This window comes from Rattus norvegicus, chromosome 4 (assembly GCF_021556685.1).
Source record: "Rattus norvegicus strain SHRSP/BbbUtx chromosome 4, alternate assembly SHRSP_T2T, whole genome shotgun sequence".
Lineage (NCBI taxonomy): Eukaryota > Metazoa > Chordata > Mammalia > Rodentia > Muridae > Rattus > Rattus norvegicus.
The window spans coordinates 24,750,449-24,760,804 of NC_141537.1; the positions used below are offsets into that span (position 1 = coordinate 24,750,449).

Consider the following 10,356-nt stretch of genomic DNA (forward strand, 5'->3'; position numbering starts at 1 on the left):
TCACCAATTTTACTAAACTTTTTATACTTGGACTAAAAATAAGTATATTATGTTAATATCTCAGATCTTCAGAAAATTTTCTGTGAGTGGAGTACTAAGTAAAAAATTTCTCATTGACGACTAAAATCAAACACAGAACTCTCCATTCCTAAACAAATTCATGATACAATACAAATACTATAAGATTGGGAAACCAGAACTGTATATATTATTTTATGTAATATTTTATTTTATGTATTATTTTACATAATAGACATATACAAATATACATAGTTGTAAGAGAAAAATAAAGAGATCAAGTTGCAACTTTCAAAAGTCTCACAAAGTCTGAAGTAAACTCATTAAACTAATTTACATGCCTTGTCACAAATTTCAAGAAAGAGTATTATAAAAACAACAGATGACATGACGTATCATATGATCATTTAGAAAATGCTTAGAAATCCATGGAAGATAAAATGATTTTGGCATTGAGTCTTTTTAAGGACAGGGAAAACATTAGCAGACAGAAATGACTGCTAGTGTAGGGAAGGCTGCCCAATCTGTGACTACAGAAATGACTTTTGCTTAAGAGTAAACTAAAATCCACTCCTGTGTTGACATGACTTCTTAATCACCTTGAGGTAAGGTCCAAGCACAGACCCCCCGCATGCAGTCAGCACCTAACTCTCAGAGGAGAAAGGAGGTGATCCCAAACATAATGCAAAATTTTGGAAATAATGTGTGCAAAATATAAGGATGAGCAAATGGGGATTAGCTTCTACTAAATATGTTTGAGTTTACTTTTATCTCAACAATTTCAGGTCACCAAAATAAAAAGTACCCTTCAGATGTCCCCTTGAAGAGTTTAGAATAAACTGCAAAATTGCTCATTTGATCTCGTTGCATACACATTCATCGTCACCTGGAACATTGACATTTATGATAATTCTGCTATTTTAAACATCACCCTAACAAGAGTGCAGCTGCCTATTAAAAGAGCTATCTAATCAGTACCAAACACTCCAGACATGTGCAAAATAAATACATAAATAAATATCCCGCCAAACACCCCATCCAGAACAAAACTTACAAGGTCAGCAAATAGGCATCTTCAAAAGAATGCAAATGATTATAACCAATATTGTTTTACTATACATTTTAATTTCCCCTTTATTTGGAAATTGTTTAAACTTGTAGATTTTCTAAAATATAATAGATATTTTTAAGCAACTTCTTTGAGAAGCAACATGTTTTTTTTACAACTATTAAAAAACGAAATAGATGGAAACGGTATATTACCAAATGTATAGAATACTATTCAAAATCTTGAATATTTTAAGACATTAGAAGAAAGCCATTGGGGATTCTGGAGACAAGATTAAATTTAGCACAACAGGACCCACAGTTCCTGTGTACCTCACATTTCTAATTCTTAGGATAGAGCCAGGCTAGCACATAAAGATAGCAAACAACCCCCTTAAGGTGAAAAAGAACAACTTTTTTCATTTGCCAAAGAATCCTTGCCTTGTCTAGCTACATCTAATTCACTTAACATCTATAGTGGTTTGAAAGAAAATGGCACCTATGGGTCTACAGGGAATGTCACTATTAGAAGCTGTGGCCCTGGAGGTGTGGCTTTGTTGGAGGAGGTATGTAAACACGGGGTAGGCTTTGAGGTCTCAGAAGCACAAGCCTGATATTTTCCTGCTTCCTTCGAATGTAGAACTCTCAGCTCCTTCTCTAGTACCATGTCTCTCTGAATGCTGCCACGCTTCTCACCACGATGAAAATGAACTAAACCTCTGAAACTGTCCAGTCCCATCTATATGTTTTCCTTTGTAAGTGTTGCCATGGTCATGGTGTCTTTTCACAGTAATAAAAACCCTTAGGTTGAGACAACCTCCTTAGAAGTTTGGGTTTTAGAGGACAGAGTGAAAAGTATGATGGTGAAAATATCTTTATTCATCACGGCCAGAAACTGAAAACAATATAAATGTCCCTCAACTAAAGAATGGATAAAGAAAATATAACATCTCAACAGTGTAATACTATTCAACTATTACAAACAAAGACAACATGAGTTTTGCAGGCAAATGGATGGAATTTGAGAATATCATCCAGACTGAGGCAACCCAGAACCAAAGAGACATGAATTGTATGAACTCTCTTATAAGTGGACATTAACCATAAAGTGCAGGACAGCCAGGCTCTAATCCACAGACCCAAAGATACTGGGTCACAAGAAGATCCCAAGGGAGAATGCATGAGTCGCACTCAGAAGGAGAGATTAAATAGTCAAAGGTGATGGATGGAAAGAAGGAAGTGGGTAGGAAATGAGATGAGGAAGGAAAGAGGGATGTAAATCAGGTATGGGGAGATGACGTGGTGGTGTACGAGAGGGCTATAAGTAAGAATGAAAACGAGCATATGAGGCAGTCTGAAGTTCTGTCAGATTCATACAGTACTCAGTGTCATGAAAATATAAAATGTCTACTTAATCATAGTGTACTGCACCCTCAAGAATAAGAATCTATCAAAACAATTCATTTTAATATTATATTCTTTTAAATATGTGAAAGTTGGATAAAAACTTTAGAGCTTCTTATCATGCAACCACACATAGTTTTTAAGAGAAAATAAAATTTAAGAATCTACTAAGAATTTGTGATTTATATTTCTCTCATGATGCAGTAACTCAGTGAGATTAAGTTTGCTATCTTATTTGCTAAATTATTTTTATTTTCATAAGTCAGGAATCATCCAAAGACATAACTCTCTCTTACTCCATTCTGACACTAAAACTTAAACATCAAATTAAAGCTAATATGACATTTTAAATCTTAAAAATATACATACATAAATTTAATATTGGTACTTTAAAATAAAGCTACATTACTATGTTGCTATGCTTTAGTAGGGTCTCAGATAATTAGCTCTCTTGCCTTCTGCTACAGTGCTAGTTGACTGAACATACTTCTCTATTGCTAAATGATCTGCCTTGGCATTTAATTTGAATAATGTTCTGACAGCTTTAATCAACCATAAAATGTTACCAACAGAAAACAGACGGAACCCTTCGGATGAGTTTTGTGTGTATTCAGTACTGGCATAAACAGTACACATTGTTTGCATTGTTCATTCTCACCCTACCTGGACTCTACTTGTGCTTTTCAACCAAAATCAAACTACACAATGAAAACCTGTTCAAAGATGATTAATTAACATCCGTGTTCCACAACAATGGGCTCTTTCTATTCAGAAGTGAAAAACAAGGAAATAGCTTTGTAGAATAAATTAGGCTAGGAAATCTCTTCCACTAAATAATAAAAATGTTTTAGAAATTAGTATTCATGAATTCAAATGAAAAATATATACTGTTGGTATATTGACCACTCCAGTGAAATTTCTGTACAAAGGCAATAGTAATAAAAGATCAGGGACAAATCCCATTGTATTTTACTTCTGTTAAATCAATTAATTAAGTGTCCTTGACCTGGTATACCTGTGTGGGCTCTATCTGTATAGCAGGTTGTTAACTGTTGCAAATGACTTAAAGAAGGATGACAGTTTCAAATCCCTATTTCCTAATGAGAGTGTTTTAGTCCTTTATTTCTGTAATCTAACATTGGGAGAGCACTTATTCATTGATAGGATGGTCACAAAAGAACATTGTAAGTCCTCTTTCTGCTATTCCAAGAACAATTCTGACAAGTCATCATTGCTGACAGCTGTTTCTTGGTGTCAAATATGACACCAGAGAATTCAGAAGAACTGTTTGTAAGTAAGGGTAAAGTAAGTGAATGTTGATGAGTACGGGCAAGTGGCTGGTAACTAAGATGTCCCCTAATAATTAGGTAGCAAATAAAGCAGGTCTGACTCAGAAGAAAAAGGCAATGATTATTCAGGGTTTTCAAAAAAGGACAGAGGTTTTGCCCCTAATTGTGCCCCAAGGGACTTCACATGAGCATACATTCCTCGGGTTGTTTCTCAATCCTGAGAGACTCTTGGTCTGACACATTTCTTATTTTAGTGGGACATCCAAATATCACAAATGCCTTATTTAGTTTATAAAATGTCCATGATATATTGATTGATTTCTCATGTATGTAAAAAAATAGTTTAATTTCTCTATCTTTTGTGTTTATTCTTTATGTAACATTTTTAAGAATAGATAATATAGATTAAAAGTTTTAAATAATAGAAACAAAACAATGAACTAGACTTACTACTGAATTGATATAGGAAAGGAATTTACACAAACGCAAAACGTTTTCCAATGGCAAAGAATTTTTACTCTGGATATAAAGAAGGAAAAGGAGCATTCTATAAAATCTATTTTAGTCTTACTTCATCAGTAATAAAGTCTAGCTGATCCCTTTACAAGGAGGAGAGACATGAGTGAATGACAGTGAAAGACAGAATTTAAATTACTCACTCACTTTAAAATTTTTCAAACTATATTCTAAATCTGTATGTTTGATGAAAATTACAGTAATACTATTTCTAATCCAGGTAAGGCCAATTTTGTACTAAATACTTTAAAGATAGCTGCAAATTTTTAGGGAGATTTTCAAAACAAAGGAAATAAGATGTTAAAGGTCATTTGTAACATTACCTCAAACATAATCATTAAAATTACTAGTTTGTAGACTAGTAGATATGTTTTGTAAAATACCTTCATATAAAACAAATTCTTAGTACATTGGATATAAAATATGCACTCTCAATCCTGCTAGTTGTAAGTAGACTGCATTTTCAGGCTAGAAACCATTAATTTTCACATTGAAAAATATGTCCTGGAGTCGCCGACACGGAGGAGCGTGGTGGAGGTACCCTGCAGCTTCAGAAACCAGCTCTTATGGATACCAGGCCCAAACAGCTAGGCGATTCTTGTCTGGAAACTGCCAGCATATCCAAGAGAGGAAAGCGACTCAAGTTCTGGGCCCATCTCGCCTGCTCGGGCTGAGTGACTGTGGCAGACTATGCCAACTCGGATCCAGTGGTGTGAGATCTGGACTGGTCAAGAAAGCCGTGGCCAACTCTGTTCAACAGGAAGCAAAGTCACTGTTGTAGTTTGGAAGCATCCCAGGCTCCTCCTACTGAGGAGGCTCTTTCTGGGGTGGGTGAACCATGTGACATCATGGACAGCAGTGATGAGATGGATGCCCAGGAGGAAAACTCTCAGGAAAGATCCGACTCCAAAAACAAGAAAAGCAAGGGACACAAAGCAAAGTCCCTGGATGGGGCTGTCAGGGAAGAGTATCCAATTGATGTTTGCCTGCTGCTGGCTTCTTATATCCGTCCTGAGGCCATCGTGAATTTTTCCCTGATTTATAGGAATGCTTGGACCTGAACTTGCACTGTGCCTTTTGAACCAGGTTGTACCAAAAGCACGACACGTTAGATGCTTCTCTACCTTTGCAGCTGTGACCAGAGTCCGTGTAGAAGCTGTGCTGTCTCCAGGCATGTGTGATCTCATCTCTGTATCATATGTATGAACCGTTTGCTGCTCCAATCTCCAAGATTCCAGTCATTCTTGAAAGCACTCCCAGCACACTGAAAAATTCCAAATGCTTACTTTGGAAGGATTGTTGGGAACAGACAAGATCTAATGTGGGAATTCAACTTCAAGTTCAAAAAATAGTCCTCATCGCTTCTCGGCCTTTTGGCTAAGATCAAGTGCAAGAAACAGTCCCCTAGATTAAAGAGCGAGTTTATGGAACGGTTGCAACTGGCCCATTCAATATCAAGATGTTCATACCAAACCTGACCAAGACTGCTGCCTGCTGCAGGTCACCACACTCAACTTCATCTTTACTCCTGTTATCATGGGAATGATATTTACCTTATTTACGATTAATGTGAGTACAGACATGCAGTGTCAATGAGGGCGACTGGTGTTCCAAGATTCTCCCGTACGTGCTGGTCAGAATCTGCACAGTGAACAGGGTGTGCAAGTCGTCCTGTACCCAGTATTCAGCTCTTTGCCTGGTGGTATCCGCAGAATCCGTTCTTCCTGAGAGCATAGTTCTTGCTTCCTGGTCCTTGGGATAGCTTCCAGTCTAGTCCATTAGTAATCTAATTCTGTTTAGAAGGGACAGCTGGACTGTGTAGCTGATTAGTGATGCAAAGGATTTTTGGGTTCCTGGGGCTTCGATTACAGGCCGCGTAAAGGCTGAATCAAGAGGAAAACCAACTATGATTTATACACATTTTAATGTAAGATTTGCATATTTGAAAGGAGAAACCTGGCCTCATTCTCTGTGTTAAACCTCAGTTGGTGCTGTTGATCTTACTCTTTGTCCTCTGTCAGGGAAAATTTAAACTCTTACTCCTCAAGGAAGAACGTTTTCCCTTACAGATTAGAGGGACCCAGAGGCTTAAAATGGTTGCTCCAATGTTGCTGCTCCTCAAATTCAACTGAATATCTTTTCTTTTCCCTTTACCCTTCTCCAGAAATAAAGCAGGTTACAGGGTTGTCAGAATCTTATAAGACTGACTTGTGCATCTTTTTAAAAGAATACTTTTAGGATATTAATTACACGAATATTGTTTTGAAAAAGAAGAAAATCTGTCCTGTATAAAATTTCTTGTAACTAAACATCTTGCAATAGCCTTATATTTTGTGTTAAGAAGTCTACTATATGAATATATGCACATTGTATAATAAATCAAATATAAAAAATTATACAATGTGTTAAAGAAGCTAACATACATAAAATCAATCTCGTTAGTTCACAGAAGAATTGAAAGGGAATCTGTATTCAAGTTTTACTTTCTGGTTGAACCATGAGTTGGTGGTATAGAAATATAGCATTCTGATTGGGTTAGTTTGATGTATTTTATTTTGGTGTCAGGTAAAATACTTACGCCTGTGCTTACAAGTTTCTGCATCCCATTGATTTTCTAAACTGAGTGGGAAAGTGTTATTTTTGAAACAATAAGGAAGTGTCATATGGTAAGCATAGAGTTTCTTATTAGCCATCATATTATTAGTCTTTTATTGATTATTAGAAAATTCATAGCAAAAATTATACTCTACTATATTTATATCTTTGACTACTACACCAGTGAAAACTTTAAGACAGCTAAGAAAGAAATTCAAGAATCTAACAGAAGATGGTAAAACCTCCTGTGCTCATGGGTTGATAGAATTAATGTTAGGGTAAGATCATCCTATTCAAAGCAATATACAGATTCAGTGTAATGGCCATAAAAAGTATCAATTCAATTTACTTAGAGAATTTTTTTTAAAAAAAAGCTTAAAATGTGTACAGAAACATAAAAGAACCATGATATCTGAAGCAGTCACATTCAATAAACATAACAAAAACAATAGTTACTGATCACTGATTTCAACTTATTCTACAGAGATATAACAATATAAATCAGCTGACATAAAATTAGGCAGCCTGATCAATAGAAATTAACTAAAAACAGATAATGTCCCTTGTTTCTACCCAATTTGCAGCAGAGGCCATAAGAAAAAGGCAGCATCTTTAACAAATATTGGTGATGGTTAAGTGCAGGAGAATGAATGTGAAAGTTTTGGAGTCATACCACACCGTGAGCTTGAGAGAGGAGAAGTAGGCACTGTGCTTGAACTCAGTGGCATAGAAACAGAGCTCCTGCTCCTGTTAAGAAACAAAAATGATAGAATTCTAATAGCACAGGTATTGAGACAAAAGAGAGAGAGAGAGAGAGAGAGAGAGAGAGAGAGAGAGAGAGAGAGAGAGAGACCACATGAAACTAAAAGCTTCTGTACAGAAAAACACACCATCAGTCAACTGAAAAGTAAGTCTACAGAATGGGGAAAAATGTCCTCAATAATTTCTGTTAGATATTTTTTTCCAGAAGAGTTAAGTATGTGGTTCCCTGATCCAAAGTAAAATTTCTAATTGCATAAACATTTCCACGAGTACTGCTTGCTAATTTACTTTACTTTTATTTACAACTATGTTTTATTTTTCTGAAAATAATCATAAAATGCAAGCCATTAGAAATGTTTACATCTATTAAAATAATTAGGAATAAGTCCTGCTCTTCAATGAGAGTGTGTGTACAATATTCCTGGTAGTGGCTTTATAATTACTGATGCAACGTCTCTTAAATCTAGGTTCACATGCAGCGAGACACATGTGTAATTTTTACTCTAAGACTCAATTGACAGTGCTTCAGCCAGTGAGTTTTTGCAGATAGTGACACTGTACATTAGGGACTAATTTCCAATAATATATTTTTGAAAAGAAATGCAAAAGAACTAAATTTCAATTTGAAGGCAAAACAAAAAATAAATTGAATTTCTCTGTCTCAGTACCCAAACACTCCCCAGTGGGCTCTACACAGTATCCACCAACACTGCAGAATAGCTTCCAATTTATAAATCAGACACTTTTGTCATAAAAAATACCCTCTACATAAGCATAAGTAGTACTTGGGGACATAAAAACATGTTTTTGATTTTTTAAAAAATTATAAATATACAATTCATGCCTTCCCTTTCCTCCCTCCAAACCCTCACATGTGCACATTCTCCTTGCTGTCTTTATAAAACATGGCCTATTTCTCTAATTATATTTGCATATATGTGCATAGATAGAGAGATAGATGATAGATAAATAAGTAGAGTATAGATATATAGGTGATAATGATGAAGATAGAGAGATAAATAGATAGATACATAGATGATAGATAGATAGATAGATAGATAGATAGATAGATAGATAGATAGATAGATAGATGATAGATAAATGTTCTTAAATCATTTGCCTTCTAGATTATTGTCTAGTTTCAGTTCCATCCACTTAGCTAAAGCACGCTCTTTTGATAAGGCTGGATGATTCTTGATAATCTTTGAGTCTAATGTTAGCTTAATCATCATCATAGTTCTACCATCGCAACATCAAGTAATCTGGATACAGATTACATTTGTCACTCATTTTTTATGTATCACTTCTCTCTGCTTTGTTTTTTCACAGATACTTTGCCGAAACAGAATTTATGTTGAATATATGATTTTATTCTCAAAGTAGAGGATGACTGATTGAGAAAAATACATTTTTTTAATTTTTTTATTAGATATATTTCTTTTTTTAAATATATAAACAATTTATTTCTTCATATAAAACACAAATTTGCATATCATATTTTTTTATTAACTTGAGTATTTCTTATATACATTTCGAGTGTTACTCCCTTTCCCGGTTTCCCGGCAAACATCCCCCTCCCTCTCCCCTCCCTTATGGGTGTTCACTCCCAACCCTCCCCCCATTACCGCCCTCCCCCCAACAGTCTAGTTCACTGGGGGTTCAGTCTTAGCAGGACCCAGGGCTTCCCCTTCCACTGGTGCTCTTACTAGGATATTCATTGCTACCTATGAGGTCAGAGTCCAGGGTCAGTCCATGTATAGTCTTTGGGTAGTGGCTTAGTCCCTGGAAGCTCTGGTTGCTTGGCATTGTTGTACATATGGGGTCTCGAGCCCCTTCAAGCTCTTCCAGTTCTTTCTCTGATTCCTTCAACGGGGGTCCTATTCTCAGTTCAGTGGTTTGCTGCTGGCATTCGCCTCTGTATTTGCTGTATTCTGGCTGTGTCTCTCAGGAGAGATCTACATCCAGCTCCTGTCGGCCTGCATTTCTTTGCTTCATCCATCTTGTCTAATTGGGTGGCTGTATATGTATGGGCCACATGTGGGGCAGGCTCTGAATGGGTGTTCCTTTAGTCTCTGTTTTAATCTTTGCCTCTCTCTTCCCTGCCAAGGGTATTCTTGTTCCCCTTTTAAAGAAGGAGTGAAGCATTCACATTTTGATCATCCATCTTGAGTTTCATTTGTTCTAGGTATCTAGGTTAATTCAAGCATTTGGGCTAATAGCCACTTATCAATGAGTGCATGCCATGTGTGTCTTTCTGTGATTGGGTTAGCTCACTCAGGATGATATTTTCCAGTTCCAACCATTTGCCTACGAATTTCATGAAGTTGTTGTTTTTGATAGCTGAGTAATATTCCATTGTGTAGATGTACCACATTTTCTGTATCCATTCCTCTGTTGAAGGGCTTCTGGGTTCTTTCCAGCTTCTGGTTATTATAAATAAGGCTGCAATGAACAAGGAGGAGCACGTGTCTTTTTTATATGTTGGGGCATCTTTTGGGTATATGCCCAAGAGAGGTATAGCTGGATCCTCAGGCAGTTCAATGTCCAATTTTCTGAGGAACCTCCAGACTGATTTCCAGAATGGTTGTACCACTCTGCAATCCCACCAACAATGGAGGAGTGTTCCTCTTTCTCCAAATCCTTGCCAACATCTGCTGTCACCAGAGTTTTTGATCTTAGCCATTCTCATTGGTGTGAGGTGAAATATCAGGGTTGTTTTGATTTG

The 10,356-nt window shown here is 36.3% G+C and overlaps 1 pseudogene; it reads left to right on the plus strand.

Moving 5' to 3' along the window:
• Window positions 1–4,885: 4,885 nt before the first annotated feature.
• Tmem183a-ps1 (transmembrane protein 183A, pseudogene 1) lies at window positions 4,886–6,010 on the plus strand (annotated as a pseudogene).
• The last annotated feature ends 4,346 nt before the right edge of the window (window positions 6,011–10,356 follow it).